General features: G+C 40.5%; 1 protein-coding gene across 1 annotated transcript in view; it reads right to left on the bottom strand.

Annotated features, from left to right (window-relative positions):
• FGF14 (fibroblast growth factor 14) overlaps positions 1–17642 on the bottom strand; it is a 612786-nt gene that overhangs the window by 323238 nt on the left and 271906 nt on the right. The window lies entirely within an intron of this gene.

Genomic DNA, 17642 nt, shown 5'->3' on the forward strand with positions numbered 1-17642 from the left:
GCTCCTTAGGCACCTGCTCTGTTCTTGGTCCAGGTGTGTTGGTCCAGATCAGGGCTTAGAAAGCAAATAGACAGTGGAAGCCACATGGGAAGCCAGAAGATAAACTTTGGGGCCACTTTCCAGCGTGTGACTTTCCTGAGATATAAATTATTTTAAGATATTTTAGAGTCATATGGAAATGGGTATATTATAAAGTATAATCCATGCATATTTTTTGAGTAGAATGTAAGTTTTCAGGTAGCTACTTGTACTCACTATCCGAGTCCCTGAAAAGGGGTTTCTTTCCTTTTCATCAGCTACTGGGGAAACTTCACAGAGAAGATGTGGGTCACACTCTCTGCAAGAGGGGCCCCGAAGTCCAAACCACATGTGATGCTCTGAATAGGGTAGAGGGTCCCTCTGAGGAAGCTTCATGGAACTGTCACAGCCCTGCCCACAGGTGCCCAAGCCAGCCTCGGGGAGCCTCAGGCTCGTGTGCGTGCGTGTGTATGTGTGTGTTTGCATGGCCATGTTGTGTGCTGTGCGTGTGCCAGTGCGTTTGTGTCACATAGAAGCATCTCAGTGCACATCCTCTAACAGTGGCAGTTCAGAGGTTGCCAAGTCCTAGGTTGGATAAATTTCCAGGTACAAACAACTTCCCTGCTCCTTGATACTTAGCCTTCTGGGGCAGGTGGCGGGGAGTGTCTGCTGGGGTCTGACGAATGTGGCACGTGAATGCTGCATGACTAAAACTACCTTAGGGGGTGGCCACCAATTTATTAGACATGGTAGCACTTACAGTTTTTCAATGGTTTTATTGTATCCCTTGAAAGCAAATTGCAATTTTTCACCCTATTAGAGAACATGCATAATTGTAACTTATGTTTCAAAATGTATGCATCTGATTCCATGCAGTTTTGACAATACAGCCACAAATCTGACTATTACAACCTTCTTCCCGCAAGTCACATATTAGGAAGTTCTGTAAGTTTCAGTGGTGGGGAAGGAGGAAGACTGAGGTCCTCCTGCACAGCTCCACCCTTGCTGGCTGTGTAGCCTGTCATGTGATGATAGAAACTTTGAAGCACTACAAAGTGTTACGCAAGGCGCCTGGTACCACTTCATTTTTTGCCTCTCTCTTGGCTGGAAGGCCTAAGTGTACTCACGGTGTGTGATGAGTCCACCCAAGTAGGGTGGCCAGATAAAATACAGGACACCCAGTAAAATGTGGATTTTAGATAAACAATGAATATTTTTTAGTGTAAGTATTCGCAAATTGCATCCTGCCAGCCCCATCAAGGTGGCATCTCCAAGACTTGCAGAGGGTCTTGATGGTGACCAAAATCCAATAGTACAAATGTACTTATTTACAAAAGAGAAACAGACTCACACACATAGAAAACAAAGTTGTGGTTACCAAAGGGGAAGGGGGGGATAAATTGGGAGTATGGGATTAACAGATACACGCTACTATATATAAAACAGATAAACAACAAGGATTTACTGTACAGCATAGGGAACTATACTCAATATCTTATAATAGACTATAATGGAGAAGAATTTTTAAAAAGAATATAGATATATACATATATATGTATGTATGTATAACCGAATCACTTTGCAGTACACCTGAAACTAACACAATATTATAAATCAACTATACTTCAACGAAAAAAAAAAAAAAATCACTGGTTCTTAGAACTCCAGAAAAAAGCTCAGCAGGTCTGATTTCCACCGGGTATACTCGGCTTCCCTGTAGATGGAGCTCTTGGTGTTGTAGGAAGCAGCGGTAAGGAATGGATCTGAGACCATATCAACTCCTTGCTCATCTCCAGCCCCTGCAAAAGTACTGAGCGGTCTAGAGGGTGGGCTGAAGACCCAGCCTCTCAGAGCATGATCCCTGGTCAGCAGGGCACAGGCTCCCTTCACATGAATCAGCTGCACTTTGCAAGTAGAGCTGGACCATGACACGTGGGAAAAATTGGGGCTGTGCTTCAGTCATGGCTCTTAACAGGGATGGCGGTGCGGGAGGGTGCCGAGGACAAGGGGCAGAGGCAAAGGCCTCTGGGAACTAGACCCTCAGAAAACGATACTCAAGCTGTTCTGCTAGACAAGTCAGAATGTGGCGTGCCTGATCACGCCAGAGAATCTTCCCTCTGGGCTGCAGAGCACGGAGCCGAGAGTGAACAGCCGAGTTGACTGTGCTGGCTCTCCGTCTGCCCACACTCATCCGTCTCTGCTCTTTCTGCTCTGTTCTATGCCCACGTGGGCTGTGGAGAGAGCCCCATGGGTTGCAGCACCCGGGATTCCTTGCCCTCTGACTGCTAGGTGGGTTTGGCCAACGGTAGACAGTTGAAGGAGACCAGACAGTAGGAGGGAGAGACTGGCGCAATTCTTCCGCTGCTGTCTCCTGGCTGTGGATTCGGCAGTGGTGCTTTCCTCCAAGGCTCCTGTTTCTACAGGGTCGACCCTCCGCACAGCTCCAGCTCTCTCCAGCCTCTGGGAATGCCAGTGCTCAGGCCTATGGCATAAAGGGTCTTCGCTTGGCTGCTTTCAGGGTGTTTCCTCAATACTGCCCACATCCCTGCAGACAGGATCTTCATCACTGAGCTTTAAAGTCCCAGCTGAGTAGGTTTCTGTTCTCTGTTCAGAGCATGAGTGATACACCATCTCTACTGAGTCCTTGATCTGAAGGGCATGGAGGATTTCCTGGAGCCGAAGAAAGATCCTGGTGGGAATCATCCCCAAAGGCAGGATGGCTATTTCTATCATTGTCTCTCTGCTCCCCCAACAAGGTCCAAGACAAAGTTTCCCCAGAGAAGAGAGGGCCACTACCAAAGGGCTAGTCTCTATATAGTTCTACACATTTGTTAGGGGGAACGTGTGTTATCTTCTCCACCTAACTCCCTACCTGGGGAACATTCTCCTAGACTGTGACTCCCAGATATCGACATCTGGGGAGACTAAACCATCATTCAAATCTTGAATACCTGAGATGTGGCAGGCATCGTGTCAGGCACTGAAAACACAACTGTAGACAAAGCAAATTTCTCTACACCTTCAAGAAATGTATAGTCCAGAGGAGACACCAGTATGTAAACATGGAATTCTAACACCAGGTGATATGTGCAATCTGTACTGTAAAGCAGGAGCCTACTGGACCCTTACAGAGACATCTAGCTCAGCTAAGCAGGTATCAGGACAAGTGTCTCATCCAGACTGAGATATGGGAGATGAACAGATGGATGCAGTCTTACAGAGAAAGAAAGATTTCAGGCTGCAGAGAGATCAGTGTCCCTGAAGGCCCAGTGGTCTGAGAGAATGTGGTCCAGCCAACGAGTGTTAAAAGCTGTAAGGATGGAGAGCCATGAAGTTGCAAACACCTATGCAATGTATTAAGAGCTTAAACTTTATTCTCAGATCAATGGGGAGGGGCTATTACAGAGTTGTAAGCAAGGACATGATACATCCACCTTTCAGAGTTCTCCAACCATGGGGATGAGAAAGAAGAGGCGACATTGAAGTCTAGGAAGCCTGGTGGTTAGAATCCAGACAAGAGATCATGCAGACAGTGAGAACGGAGAGAACAGAAAAGGCTACAGAGATATTTAGGAAAGAGACCTGAGAGGTTCAGTGGTTCTCTGGACACCACTGGATCTGAGTAATGGTCAGAGTTGTTCCTGCCCCTCTCCTGCCTTGACATCTTTGCCGACAGTCACCCGGAGAGCCCTTGGGTAGCTCACCTTAGTGTCCCTTCCCCAGAGACATAAAGGGACTCTGCCACTGACTCCTGTCTTATGTTCTCTTTTCTGTTAAATTCTTCCTTTCTCGGCACTTACTTAGTGTCTTTCAAAATTCACTGTTTTTTCTATGGTATGAAATGAAACCAAGTCTGAACTTTCAAGGTGCCACAGAAAGAGGGGAATAGCATGTTTTCTTTCCTCGAGGAACTTGTATGAAAGATAAGAGTTATTTGTTGGTCTAATCAATAAATAATTATTGTTCAAACAATAAATAATTATTATTTGATCACAGCAGTGATCAAAACAGATAAAGAGTCTATCCCCATGGAGCTTACATTCTCCAGGTGAGAAATAGATGATCTATCACTAGATCTAGATCGTTTTTACAGTTATATTACACTTGTCACATATATAAGTCTAAATATGTTTAATAAGTCAACATGTAACATGCCAATATACAATGCGTCAGGAGGTGATAAGAAAGGCAACATTGCTATAGAGTGCCAGGGCAAACTTCATTGAGGAGGTGGCCTTTGAACAGAGACCTGAAGGATGTGCTAGAAGAAATCCATAGCTAGCTGGGAGGAAAAGAGTCTGAAAGCAGGATCAGTAAGTGGTGACTTGCCTGGCATGTATGAGAAACGACCAGAAGGTCATGATAACTGGCACAGAGCAAGCAAGAGGCGGGAGGCTGGGAGACGGACTCAGCGAAGCTGTGCGTGGGGTGGGGAGCTGGCCATAGGGACTTCGGCTCTTACTCTTACCGATTTGGGAAGACATTGGAGTGTTTTGAGCTGAGGTGTGATGCCATGTAAGCTGGGTTTTACTAGGCTCCACCTGGTTTCTGGACAGAGAATAGACTGTGGAAGGACAAGGGTGACAGAAAGACCAGTTAGAAAGCTCTTGTAATAATCCAGGAGAGGATGGAGATGGCAGCTTGGGCTGGAGAGGGTGAGAAGTTGTCACACTGGGGTCCATTCTGAAGAAGTGTCCATAGACTTTGCTGAAGAACCAAGGACCAACCGAGGTGAGAATGAGAACTCGGGGGGGCTCCCAGTGTTGGCGCTGCCGACGTCTTAGGCAAGCCTTTTAGACAAGTCTGCTGGGACCGTCCTCAGTTCCTCTAAATATGCCTCGTCAGCCTCTGACTGCTGGTTCCCCTACGAGCCATTTTCTTCTCTTTCAAGACTGGTGAATTTAAACATCACTCTCTCAGTTCTCTACCCCAACTCCTTCCAAAAATCAACGATCTACATTCCAAATGCTTACAATGTTTGGGAAGACTAAGCTATTTTTAAAAGTGTTATAAATGATTAAGACCTAAAAGGATAAATGTTGGTGTTTTGTCTACATGGCCTCTTTCCCTCCCTCTAGAGCTAATTCTCAGTATAGAAACAGCAGAATGGGGAATGAGCTTGGTTCCAGAAGAGTTCATCATATCCTATAGGTAATGATCTAATTTACCCACAGGTTATAGAAGTTCATTTACTAGATATATCATATTGTACCATCAAGTTGAAGACCAAATAAAAGTTGCTTCTCAGCAGAAATCTAGGAAAGCAGAGAGCACCAGGAGACCACCCAGGGGAAGTCACTAGGCAACCAAGGTCGAAAAGGACCTGATTGTCCTTCGAGCTCCAAGGCCCATTCCTTTGGGTGAGGATGCTCTGATGAATTTATTCTGCCTGAAACCTTCTCCTCATTTTCCAGGACCATTAAAAACATTTCATAGAGAAGACTGAATAGCAGGAGGCAAAATGGTAACTCTTGTAAAAAAATTTTAAAAGCTGAATTAATGTTTATGAGGATAAAAAAGGCACCTCATGCTATCTGGCGAAAGTCAAGTCGTTGTTTCTCCTTCCCATCACTCAGCCAAAGCACGACCCTTAACCAGGCACAAGAGAGAATTGCTTCATCTTGCTTTTTGGTACCTGTGGAGGTCCACAGATTCTTTGAAGCTCTTAGTAGAGACTTGGCATGTTTAAGTATGTACCAAAGGCTTCAGGTAAAGCAATAAAACTCTAATTACAGAGTTCAGGCATCAACCAGTGAGGGAGAATTGAAGGGGATATCAAGGAATCCCCAAGACATTTGACATTTTACTTTGCCTTCACTCAGGATGTGACGGGTTGCTCATTTCAATTCCACATTTTCAGCTCTGTGTGACTGCTCATCCCAAGAATCTCACTGACATTTGTTGAAATATTATCAGCAATATTTTCTACCATCTTTCTTGATTTTTAACCACATGCAACTTTTTATCCTTTTGTGCGTTCATTATGACCTAATTATTATTTTGAATATACTCATGTTCTAATTTTTGTGATTGTGACACTGACACATAGCAATCATGTAAGTATCTTATAGATTTTTAACTTATTTACATTACTCTGAATACATGCCTTTGCCTTCCATGTGAAACTACAAACTCCCTAAGTCTAAGGATAATATATGATTGCTAAGATGTGCCAAAACTCTGAGGTAGTGTTATACAGACTTATGTATTAATTGCAAACACGAATGGTAAAACTTGTAAAAGCAAAACTAAAATGAGTTTCCAAGTGTAAAATTATAATGCTTCAGATTTAGTATCTATAAATGGAATCATATGTATACAGCAGTATATTATTGCAACTGTAATTCTGAAAATAACAATTATTTTTTTAAATGAGCTATAACTGTTTAAGCAAACAAAACAAATAGAGAAACCAAAAATTCCATATCAAGATATTAAATTTACCCATTCTGTTATTACTATACAGTGACTACATTTAAAATTACCACCGAGAAATTTATGGTGTGAATCCAAAACGGAAAAGGAAGAATCCAAATTAAGACCATAACGTTGTGTCAACAGCACCCTGAAGAGATCACAGTGCAGATAAATGTGAAAGATCACTGTGAAATGCTTCACCTCATAAAATGGACTTAAAAGGAAAAACCTACATAGTTATGTTTCAGTTCAGCTGGAATTCAGAAAGCCTTCCTCAGAGCTATTCCTTAGTCTTATCTAAAAAATCCTGAAGCCGTGTCTTCTCTTGTTAGCTTGTGTTCATTATAGAAGAGAGAGCCGTGTTAAGGGACAAAATAGAACTGGCATTTGCCAAACGCCTCTAATCCACCTTCCCAAATGCTGGTACTCATTAGTTTCAGGAACAGGAGTCACAACCAGAAAACCAACAACAGCAATAAAAATGGATAAATGACCACTTAAATGATGGACTTTGAACCCTGTTCAATCCAAAACTCAGAGGGATGGGAAAACATTTAAGTGAGGTCAATATTAAACATGAATACTGATGCATAAATTCTTGTGCCTTGAATGAAAAGTAACATACTCTAAACTCAAACTCCTGGTTAATCTCTTAGAATAGACTTCAGCAACTTATGTCATAATTTAAATGAACCCATTTTCCCATAAAGTCACTTGACTTGGTTCCTTTATCCAGTTTCATTAACCTTCCATCTGTTGAAGAAACTTGGATTCATCCTTGATGCTTTTCTACTCTCAGTGCAACACCAATTCATCAGCAAGTTTTGTCCGCTCTACCTTCAGATATATCAGGGCTACTTGACATCACCCCCATTACAATCACTCTCGTCCCAGCTTCCATCATCTTTCATCTGGATTACTGAAAATGCCTCTTATTTCCAACTTGTTCTCCGTTATTCTCCGTTATTCTCCGTTATACTCCGTTATACTCCGTTCTCTGTTATTCTCAAACGTGAAGTCTTTTAACAGTTAGGGAGATTGTCATTCCTCTGTTCAAAACCGTGAAATAGAAAAATTAGTTTTCCATTTCAGTCCAGGTAAAAGCCAATTCCTCTAACGGCCTTGAGATTAGTCTCTCTTACATCTCAGAGCTCATCTAGTTCTCCATCCCTCTCTACTGTAGTAACTGGCCTCATTTTTTGTATAACTTATGCTCCAACTTGAAACCTTTGCTCAGGGCGTTCTCTCATCCTGGAATGCTCTTTCCTCCTGCCCACAAGATGAACTCTCGCATGGCCTCCAAACGTTTGCTCAATATCATTCTCCCAATGAGGCTCACCCTACTGCAAATTGCAACATCCCCACTCATTATGTCCCTGACTCCTTGCTCTGCTACATTTCTTTCCTCTGCACTCGTCTTTTAACATATACTCTATATTTTTCTTATTTATTGTGATCGTTCTTCTTCCACTAGAATATAATAAACTCTATGTTGATAGGGTGTTCTGGTCTGTTTTGATTCACAGGCATATCCCAGCATCAAGGTTTAGTTGTCAGTATCACAGACACAGAAAACAAACTTATGGTTACCAAAGGGGACGGGGGGAGAAATAAATTGGGAATTTGTGTTTAACAGATACACACTACTATATGTAAAATAGATAAACAACAAGGACCTACTGTATAGCTCAGGGAACTATATTTAATATCTTGTAATAACTTTTAATGGAAAAGAATCTGAAAAAGAATATATATATATGTATATAAATGTATAGCTGAATCACTTTGCTGTACACCTGAAACATTGTAAATCAAATATACTTAAATAAAAAAAGAGTGAGTTGTCAGTAAGTGTTTGTTGAAAAAAATCAATGAACGAACTTTTTTTTTTCTTTCTTCCATTTAACTTTCCTACTAACAAGGCATTTTTAATTACATACTTTCTTTTCATTTTATAATAGACATCCAGGGAGAAAAAAATTATAGACTAGTAATTAAAATGACTTGTATTACTTGCTGACCATTTCAAGATAAGGCATAAAATTAAGGCTGGCTCAGATACTTAGAGGTAAATATCATTATAATAATGGTATGAATTATATATAGTCAAAGGAAGCAGGAAGTTTTTGAAGCAATCACACTAAAAAAAAGGCAACAGGAAGGGCTTTGAAGATGTATTCCCCAGACAACTTACAATCAAAATCAGCACAAGAGAAATGCATTTTGCAGGAGCGCCACCCCGTGCAGGTGTGCATTTTCTCATTAACATGCTGGATGGATTGCCTTTTAAGTGGAGTGATTATGACAGTCCCAACCACAAAGAGCTACACTGGCAGAAATGGCTCCCCCCAAAACATTCATTAATATTGATTCCCAATGTCTCCTACTATCACAGTTTCTGGTCTTTATTCTTTAAGTGGAAAGTTCCCCCCAAATTCCCAACATTTATCCTTTTACTGTACTTGAAATTTTCGCAGGAAATACCATTGACCAAATATGAAACAAAGAAAAGTTAAACAAAAGAAGTTAAAAAGTAGTATAATTGGCCTTAACCCTCACCATCTCTCCTCTGCACACTCTGCCATGCACTTTGTATACATTTTTTTACCAATTCAATTCTATTTTAATTAAGGCTAAGTTTCTCTTTCTTTCTCTTTTTCTTTTCCCCCACTCCCTGTGTGTGTATGTGTATGGGGTGTGTGTGTGTGTGTGTGTGTGTGTGTGTGTGTGTGTGTGTGTGCGTGCGTGCGGTGTATGGTCTGGTGAGGTAGAACAATTTATCAACCTCTCGGTATGTACCAAGCACCATACTTAACCCAAATTTATTTAATCCAAAAATAATCCTTAAATGAAAGTTCATTTGTCCATAATCCTTCAACTGAAAAGGGCTGGAGAAATTATTTGATCTAAGTTTTGCAACTTACAATTTTATGTTATTTTTCTAAACAACACTATTGCTTCTGTTAGAAAAAATGAAGGTGATGACACTCCATTTTCTGATTAATTATTAAGAGAAGAACTCTGATGGAATAAACAGTGACTGCGACACTATTTAGGAATGTAAGACATGGGCAATTTCCTGATTTGATATCCAGAACAATAAAACTGAGTTCACTCTGACAATATATAATCCTAGGGAGTTAGTAATTTATTTTGATTAAGGTGAGAATAAATGTCCTCTGGTAGGATGAAAAGCTTGGGTACCCAGAGACCTGTGCAGTAAAACCAATCACCCTACTTGTTCTTTGGTATTGGAAGGTCAGAGGTGCTAAAACAGAATTTCCTCAACTGAATCTTAATGCAGATGTAAGCTGAAAATATTGAAAGGAAAATCACTCTACCTCACGTATAAAGGAAAAGCTGAAGACAAGATAAAGAAGAGATAAGAAAGTATCTTTAATTTCTACTCCTGGAATTTTGTTTTAGTAGCTATCTTGACAATCAAGCTTCTGATATTTTCCCAGACCCATTAAATTATGGCTAAACATAAATTGTTGTTTAGTATGTGTTTATTATCCAAGGTCCCTAAAGCAGGTAAAAGGACAGGTTACTATTTTGCAAACCCATGTAGAGATTAATCAATAGTTAGAAGGGCTCTGAATGTGGAGCTGTGCTGAATGACAAGTCTTGACTAAAAACTAAAGACAATGCTTTTCTTAAACCCAATTTTCATGAGCAGTGGTTGATCTCAACTTTAAATGCAATTTGCTAGTTAATTTCAATTCAAATTAAATATAGACTTTTAGAATTGAGTGGTACTGCACACCTTATTTCATCAAATCTCGTCATTTTACACATGAGAATGCAAGTGACTTTCTCAAGAAAATTAAAAATCAACAGCAACAACAACAAAAAACAAGGATATATATGTATCTTTTTTTTTTTTAAATCTCAGAATTCACATATGCGAAGACTGCTGTATATCAGATAATAAATTCGTTCTTTTACTTTCCTCCCATTCTGATTCCAGGCCCAGATAATCTACCTACTTTGATTGAAATTCAACACGTGCAATTGTAACTACCTTTGAAGATGGGTTAACATACATGAAGCTGTGTGTTAAGCTTTTGAAACTCTGCAGAGTTACACAGGGTGAGTCAAGGCAGCTTAGACAGGGGTTGGTCTGATGATGTGGGGTAAATTTGGAGTCACAACACTCCCCAAAGACTTCCATGGCTGCCCTTCTGTGCTATCTGAAAGTTCCTCTGTGAGCCTGACTTGTAGGATCTGAGGCCAAAGGAGCCAGTCTTTAGGAGGCAAATGTGTCATTTCTGGGGGAGGAGCACACAGACCCAAAAATAACCCTGCCATAATTCAGTTCATCAGATTAGGTGGCTCACGAACTAGGCCACAGGAGTGGCTCAAGTTGATGGGACTGGAGTTGGAAAACATCATTGTGCATTTCTGGAAATGATATACACTGGTGGGCCCTAAAGTGTGAAAATCTGTGCAACCAGAAATAGTATGCAGCCCAGTGTAGGTGAAACATCAAAGAAGGAAAAGAAGAGAAGAATTAATGCAATTTAAGGGCTTCCTAGCAGTGAGACCTGAGCAAGGTTTCCTCATGACTACCTTGCCTGGACCTAGTGAGAATTAGAGATTTTAGCTCCGAACACAGGGTCTGGCACAAAGCAGGTGGTAGGCAAAAATGGTATTAGAAGTTGTTTTTTTTTTTTTTTCGGTACTTGGGCCTCTCACTGCTGTGGCCTCTCCCATCGCGGAGCACAGGCTCCGGACGCGCAGGCTCAGCGGCCATGGCTCACGGGCCCAGCTGCTCCGCGGCATGTGGGATCTTCCCGGACCGGGGCACGAACCCGTGTCCCCTGCATCGGCAGGCGGACTCTCAACCACTGCACCACCAGGGAAGCCCAGAAGTTGTTTTTTTATATGCTCTACACCTTCTGTGCATCAGACACTACACACACTAAGCATTTTGCACACAACTCTTTTAATACTCACGACAACCATCTTATGGATGGAAATTTCAATTTCAGAAACAAGTATAGAAGATGATATTTATACAGATGTTTGATTTCAAAGCCCATGGCTTTGCTACTTCTCCACATGTGTGTAAAAATAATATGGAGAATTAACGTACACTGAACACTTACTCTGTATTAGATCTCTCACTAATATTCACATCTAACGTATGAATTTGAAACTAGTATTCCCATTTTACATAAAGAGGTACTAAGGCACAGAAGGAATGGGCCACAGGCCCAAAGCCACACTTTAGTAAGTGGGTTTATTTTCCATTCTTGTTTGGGTTCATTTCTCCAGAGCACGCAGCTAACGCATAATTTGTATATATAATAACAGCTTGACTCAACTGTCAACCTGAAATGAGCCAGAGACTAAGTTTCTCCTGATATTTTATCAAGTGTTAGAAACGCTGCGTTTTAATAAAGGCTCTCCCAGAGGTCCTCATCTCAGCATCATTACCTGGCTCTACCCAAATGCCTGCAAACTCCAGTGCTGGACGCCTCAGGCCAAACAACCAGCAAGATAGGAACACAGCCTCAACCATCAAAAAAAATGAGACAACAAAAAAATATGTTACAGACAAAGAAGCAAGGAAAAAACCTACAAGACCAAATAAATGAAGAGGAAATAGGCAAATTACCTGAAAAAGAACTCAGTGTAATGATAGTAAAGATGATCCAAAATCTTGGAAACAGAATGGAGGCACGGATCGAGAAAATACAAGAAATGTTTAACAAGGGCCTGGAAGAACTAAAGAACGAACAAACAGTGATAAACAACACAATAACTGAAATGAAAAATACACTAGAAGGAATCAATAGCAGTATAAATGAGGCAGAAGAACGAATAAGTGAGCTGGAAGACAGAATAGTGGAAATAACTATCAAGGAACAGAATAAAGAAAAAAGAGTGAAAAGAACTGAAGACAGTCTCAGAGACCTCTGGGACAACACTAAATGCACCAACATTTGAATTACAGGGGTCCCAGAAGAAGAAGAGAAAAAGAAAGGGTCTGAGAAAATATTTGAAGAGATTGTAGTTGAAAACTTCCCTAACATGGGAAAGGAAATAGCCACCCAAGTCCAGGAAGTGCAAAGAGTCCCATACAGTATAAACCCAAGGAGAAACATGCCAAGACACATATTAATCAAACTAGCAAAAATTAAATTCAAAGAAAAAATATTAAAAGCAGCAAGGGAAAAGCAAAAAATAACATACAAGGGAATCCCTATAAGGTCGTCAGCTGATTTTTCAGCAGAAACTCTGCAGGCCAGAAGGGAGTGGCAGGATATATTTAAAGTGTTGAAAGGGAAAAACCTACAACCAAGATTACTCTACCCAGCAAGGGTCTCATTCAGATTCAATGGAGAAATCAAAAGATTTACAGAAAAGCAAAAACTAAGAGAATGTCATAAAACTCTTATCATAGCAGATACTGTATTTAGAAAATACCATAGGTCAGGTACAAAGATAAGTGCTTCATGCATAAGCTCATTTAATTTTCACAATTATCAAATAAAGTACATATTTTTTGATTTATAGTTCCAGCTTAGGAAACTGAAGCTCTAACAAGAATTTGGACCCAAGTCACAATGATGTCAAGATTTTGCCTCCATAAAACATTAATGGTCAAACCTCTTTCAACTCTAACTATTGAAAATATTTGTAAAAGATAAATATATCTGCCTAAATAGATACAGAATTCAGAATACAATCTTAATTTTAGAGTGACGTTTTCAAGACTGTAGGGAAAACTAATTGAGTACCAAGGTAATATATTTTAAATATTTATTCACGTTCGCTGGAATGCAGTGAGTATAGTGCATCCTTTATGTTCACAACAAAACCAAATTGTATTCTATTATCATTTGTTTCCCTTCTCAAAGTTGAAGGAGAAATTGTTTAGTCCAGAGGTGAAAAAGGTAGATCATCTCTGTAAATGTATTATATTTTATCCAGAAGAGGGCAGTGGCAGACATTCAACCTAATATCTGATATTTTGGTCAGAGGAAAGCCAAGCTCAAATAAAATAAGTGCCTATTTCAGCAAGATGTGCTTCCTTTCACGCTCTGCAATGCAATCGGAAGGAACATTAATACATCTGGATAAAATGTTTTGAAAACTGATGCTAGTATTTTTAGTGGTTAGCTGATTTTACCAGCCAGCCAGAAGAGTGCGATTCTGGTAAGTGTTACTGCCTAAGCGTTCCACATTTTCCCCAAGCTTTACTTTCAAGGAAGTCTATATTTGGTATTCGATTACAAAAGTCCTCTCTATCTACAACTCTGTTCAGTATTATGTAAGGTGGCTATGAACAAAATGTTCATCATGACATCAAGTCTTCAAAAATGATTCTGCTTCACTGAAGCTTAAAAAAGAAATAGAAAACGATGGTAATTTTGATAAGTCTGATTTCCTGAGTGGCTGAGACAAGAGATTTATCAATCACATAATTGCTTCTGTTCATTTTAATGACTGGCTTTGTCTTCAAAGCAACTCTTTTCTGCACTATATAGATGTGAAAGTACTCTCTATTTTGTGGCCAAGATTTTATACTTGGAAACTCTCTGGGAATAACTGTCATGGGCAGGGCGTCGTTTCTTTTTCTCTTGTGTTTTGAAATTCCATTTGCCTGAAGCTCAAATGACAAGAGGCCCTCTTAAAAAAAAATCATTTTCTACTGTTGGGTAATTAGCTTTATTATGCACATCTGGCCTTTTAGAAAAACTGGATAGATGATGCGCTCAAGGTCAAAATGGATCGATTTGAATATTATCATTACAACAAACATGTTTTAATATACTCATATATATACAACAGATATTTACTGAGACTCTACTATGTATCAGGCATTTATATTATGAATTTATTGACTCTTTCAGTTAATTAGTGTCAATTAATCTGTCAAGTAATTGTACTGTTTGCAAAAATAACCTCTCACAAATAATGAGTTTGTGTCATGCGTTGCTACAGGGAAGCAGAGTGAAAGGAAGCTATAAGTTGTAGAAAACGGAATGGAGCTGGGTTGTCTTAGGAAAGTCCCAAGGTCTCTGCACCAATGACCACACCTATAAAATGGGGATAATATTTACTACTTAGAAATTGTTGTGGGTAGATAACATTGTGCTTATAACCCCTAACAGAGTTGCCAACTGCTGCAGAAGCTCAACAACTGGTAACCACTGTTTTTGAATATAATTTTCATAAAAAGCCCAGGCCCTGACTGCGATGGGCACTCAAAATTCTGCCACTGGCCGAGGTGGCAGTGGTAGAGAATGTCACTTCCCACGTGTGCCTTCACGACCTTTAGAAGTAGCCCTAAAAACCTGGGGACAACCAGAATGATGGCTGGGATTCACATCTCCATTACAGCATGCCCGTTCCAAAAAAAAAGATCCACGGATGCCAACTATGAGAAGGTGTCCGCAGTGTGGTCAGAACGTAAAAGCACATGAGGTCCTTTTCCTACACAAGCCTTGTAGCTGAGAGTAGATGGCCTGCCACGCTGAGCTCGCGAGAAGCTGACAGTCTAGAGTCCAAACGGATATTATAGCATCAAACCAAGACAGGGGGTCTTAACACTAGGAGACTCAATACCCACTTTTTGTAACAAATATTTTATAATGTCTCCTTTGCTCTCCTGAAATGAAATTACTATTTCTCTCCAAACATAATTTAAATCAATGTAATAGGATTATGTAATATAAAAGAACAGGAAACAAATATTGGGTTGGCCAAAAAGTTCGTTAGGGTTTTCCATAACATCGTATGGAAAAACCCAAATGCATTTTTTGGCCAACCCAAAACATACACTGTATGTATTTATATTTATGTATATTACATGTATTATAATATGTATATGTGTATTTAAATACATTTAATGTATTATAATACACAAACGCCTAGGTATAACTATACTAAAAGACATGATTATAATGAGCAAGTTTGGATTCAGGAGATGTAAGACAATCGCCAAGGGTACCACTTACTAATTCATTGTCTCTCAGTTCCAGACTTATTCGATCCCAAGTTCTGCTTTGTGTTGCTGGGTCCCCAAACCCCATCTCTGCTTGGCCAAGTTTCTCCCCGTTGGGATCTGCCTCTAGGGGCACTGGAGACCTCAGAGCTGGAGAAGGAAGAGGAAAGTCGCAGAAGGAAGATGCTCCTCCCATCTCCCACTGGGGAGCCTCTTGGCTGCCTAGGGCTCCTGTGAGCCTCACCCTGCCGTACGTCATCAGCTGCAGAGCCCTTCCTTGGTGGCACCTGAACACAGTTTGTGGATTTGTCCACACTTAGAGAAGCAGCTTCACGGGCCCACTTCCCTCAGACACCAGCCAGCCATCGTTCCTTCATCAGAGGTCTGGATCCCAGTTTCATGACCCCTCCTCTGAGCTCAGAAACACCAGCACCAGTCCCGCCACCCTTCTCCCTAGAGGTCTGACTTTGGGCTTCACAGGGTCTTGCCTCGAAGTTTCTACGTTTTCCCTTTGTTCCCTAGTGGTGGTAGCCGCTTCCTCTAGTTGCTATTCCCAGGGTACCTTAGCATCTCTTTTTAACCTTTTAGTTACCAGCTGACAGCTTTTTAGTAAGAATGCTTTAAAGTTTCTCTGTTCAAATACCTGTTGTCATTTCTCTTTCCTGACCAGACTCTGACTGCTACAACTACTGAAGATTGTTAAAATGATCTCTTTTTTATTCAAACACTTAAAATAAGGACTAACAGCGTGTTTATATATACACATAAAATGACCATAAATACAATCGCTACAGATATTGACTGATGAGAGGACGACACATCAGTGATCAAAAAGCCATGAGCAGCATTGCCTTTGATGATGCCACTTTCAAAGATGGTGAACAACTCGTTACAATGTGCTCAGCAAAACAAACTATCATCTCCCCTAATTTACAGTTTCATTCCTGGGAAATTCAGCCCATTTCTTAAAATGGTTAAAAAACACTTTGTGTTTCTACATAAAATACAGTCACGGGAGACGTTGAAAACTCGTGCAGGACAGTCAGGCTTTGCTGTACATCTAAAGCCTCCCACCCTAGACACTCAGTGCCGGTGCCCTTCTCTCAGCCGCGGGCAACCAGAACTACACCCTCTAAAGCCACATCTGTTGAGAACCAAGAAAGGCAACACAGGCATACCTCGTTTGATCGCACTTCACTTCATCGTGCTTTGCAGATATTGAGTATTGGTGGGTTTTTTTTACAAAATGAAGGTTTGTGGCAACCCTGCCCTGAGCAAGTCTATCAGCACCATTTTTCCAACAGCATTATTCATTTGTTTATTGGCTGCACCAGGCAGCATGCGGGATCTTAGTTCCCCAACCAGGGATCGAATCTGTGCCCCCTGAATTGGGGGCGTGGAGTCTTAACCACTGGACCACCAGGGAAGTCCCCAACAGCATTATTTTTTACAGAAGGTATGTACATTGTTTTTTAAGACATAATGCTATTGCACACTAAAGACTACAGTATAGTGTAGACATAAATTTTATACACACTGGGAAACATTAAATTCGTGTGACTTGCTTTATTGTGATATTTGCTTTACTGGGCTGGTCTGGAACCAAACCCACAATGTCTCTGAGGTCTGCTTGTAAGAGGCAGGCGAGGCAATTTCCTTTATGAAGTGAGTCGCGGGGCAACTCACCCAATTGGACTTCCACGTGGACAGAACCTCCCCTCATATTTCTTTTCACTTGATAGAAGTCTGAAAGTCTGAGTTGAAATGAAGAGTTTTTCTTGGAGGGGTAACACACTAAAATAAATTATTGACTACCTATAGATATACTTTTAAATTAATATATGTCAATTTCAATAGGAACTAAAACTAATACATAATATTAATATATTAGGTAACAGTAATAATATTAACGCATAAAATATTATAGTATGCAAACGCCTTGGTACAACTACATTGGATCCTGAGAGTGAATATGATTAGCAGTCTAGTCATCCTGGAGGGCCCTAACACAGGACACCAGAAAGGTAATGTATAGTTTGAGAAAGGAAAAGAAAGATATAGTAGTTCAAAATCTTAACAAAGGTGTTATATGGCAAAAGTGTTATGAATGATGGGCAGCATGAAAGCATAAGGCTAGGTCAGGGAGCCCTAAAAGTGCAGGTGGAGCTGAATGAGAACTCACACGTGTATCTATACATATAGTCAGTATACATGTGTATTTTCACTCTGGAAATCTACTAGTGTGGAC

This window comes from Lagenorhynchus albirostris, chromosome 18 (assembly GCF_949774975.1).
Source record: "Lagenorhynchus albirostris chromosome 18, mLagAlb1.1, whole genome shotgun sequence".
Classification (NCBI taxonomy): Eukaryota; Metazoa; Chordata; class Mammalia; order Artiodactyla; family Delphinidae; genus Lagenorhynchus; species Lagenorhynchus albirostris.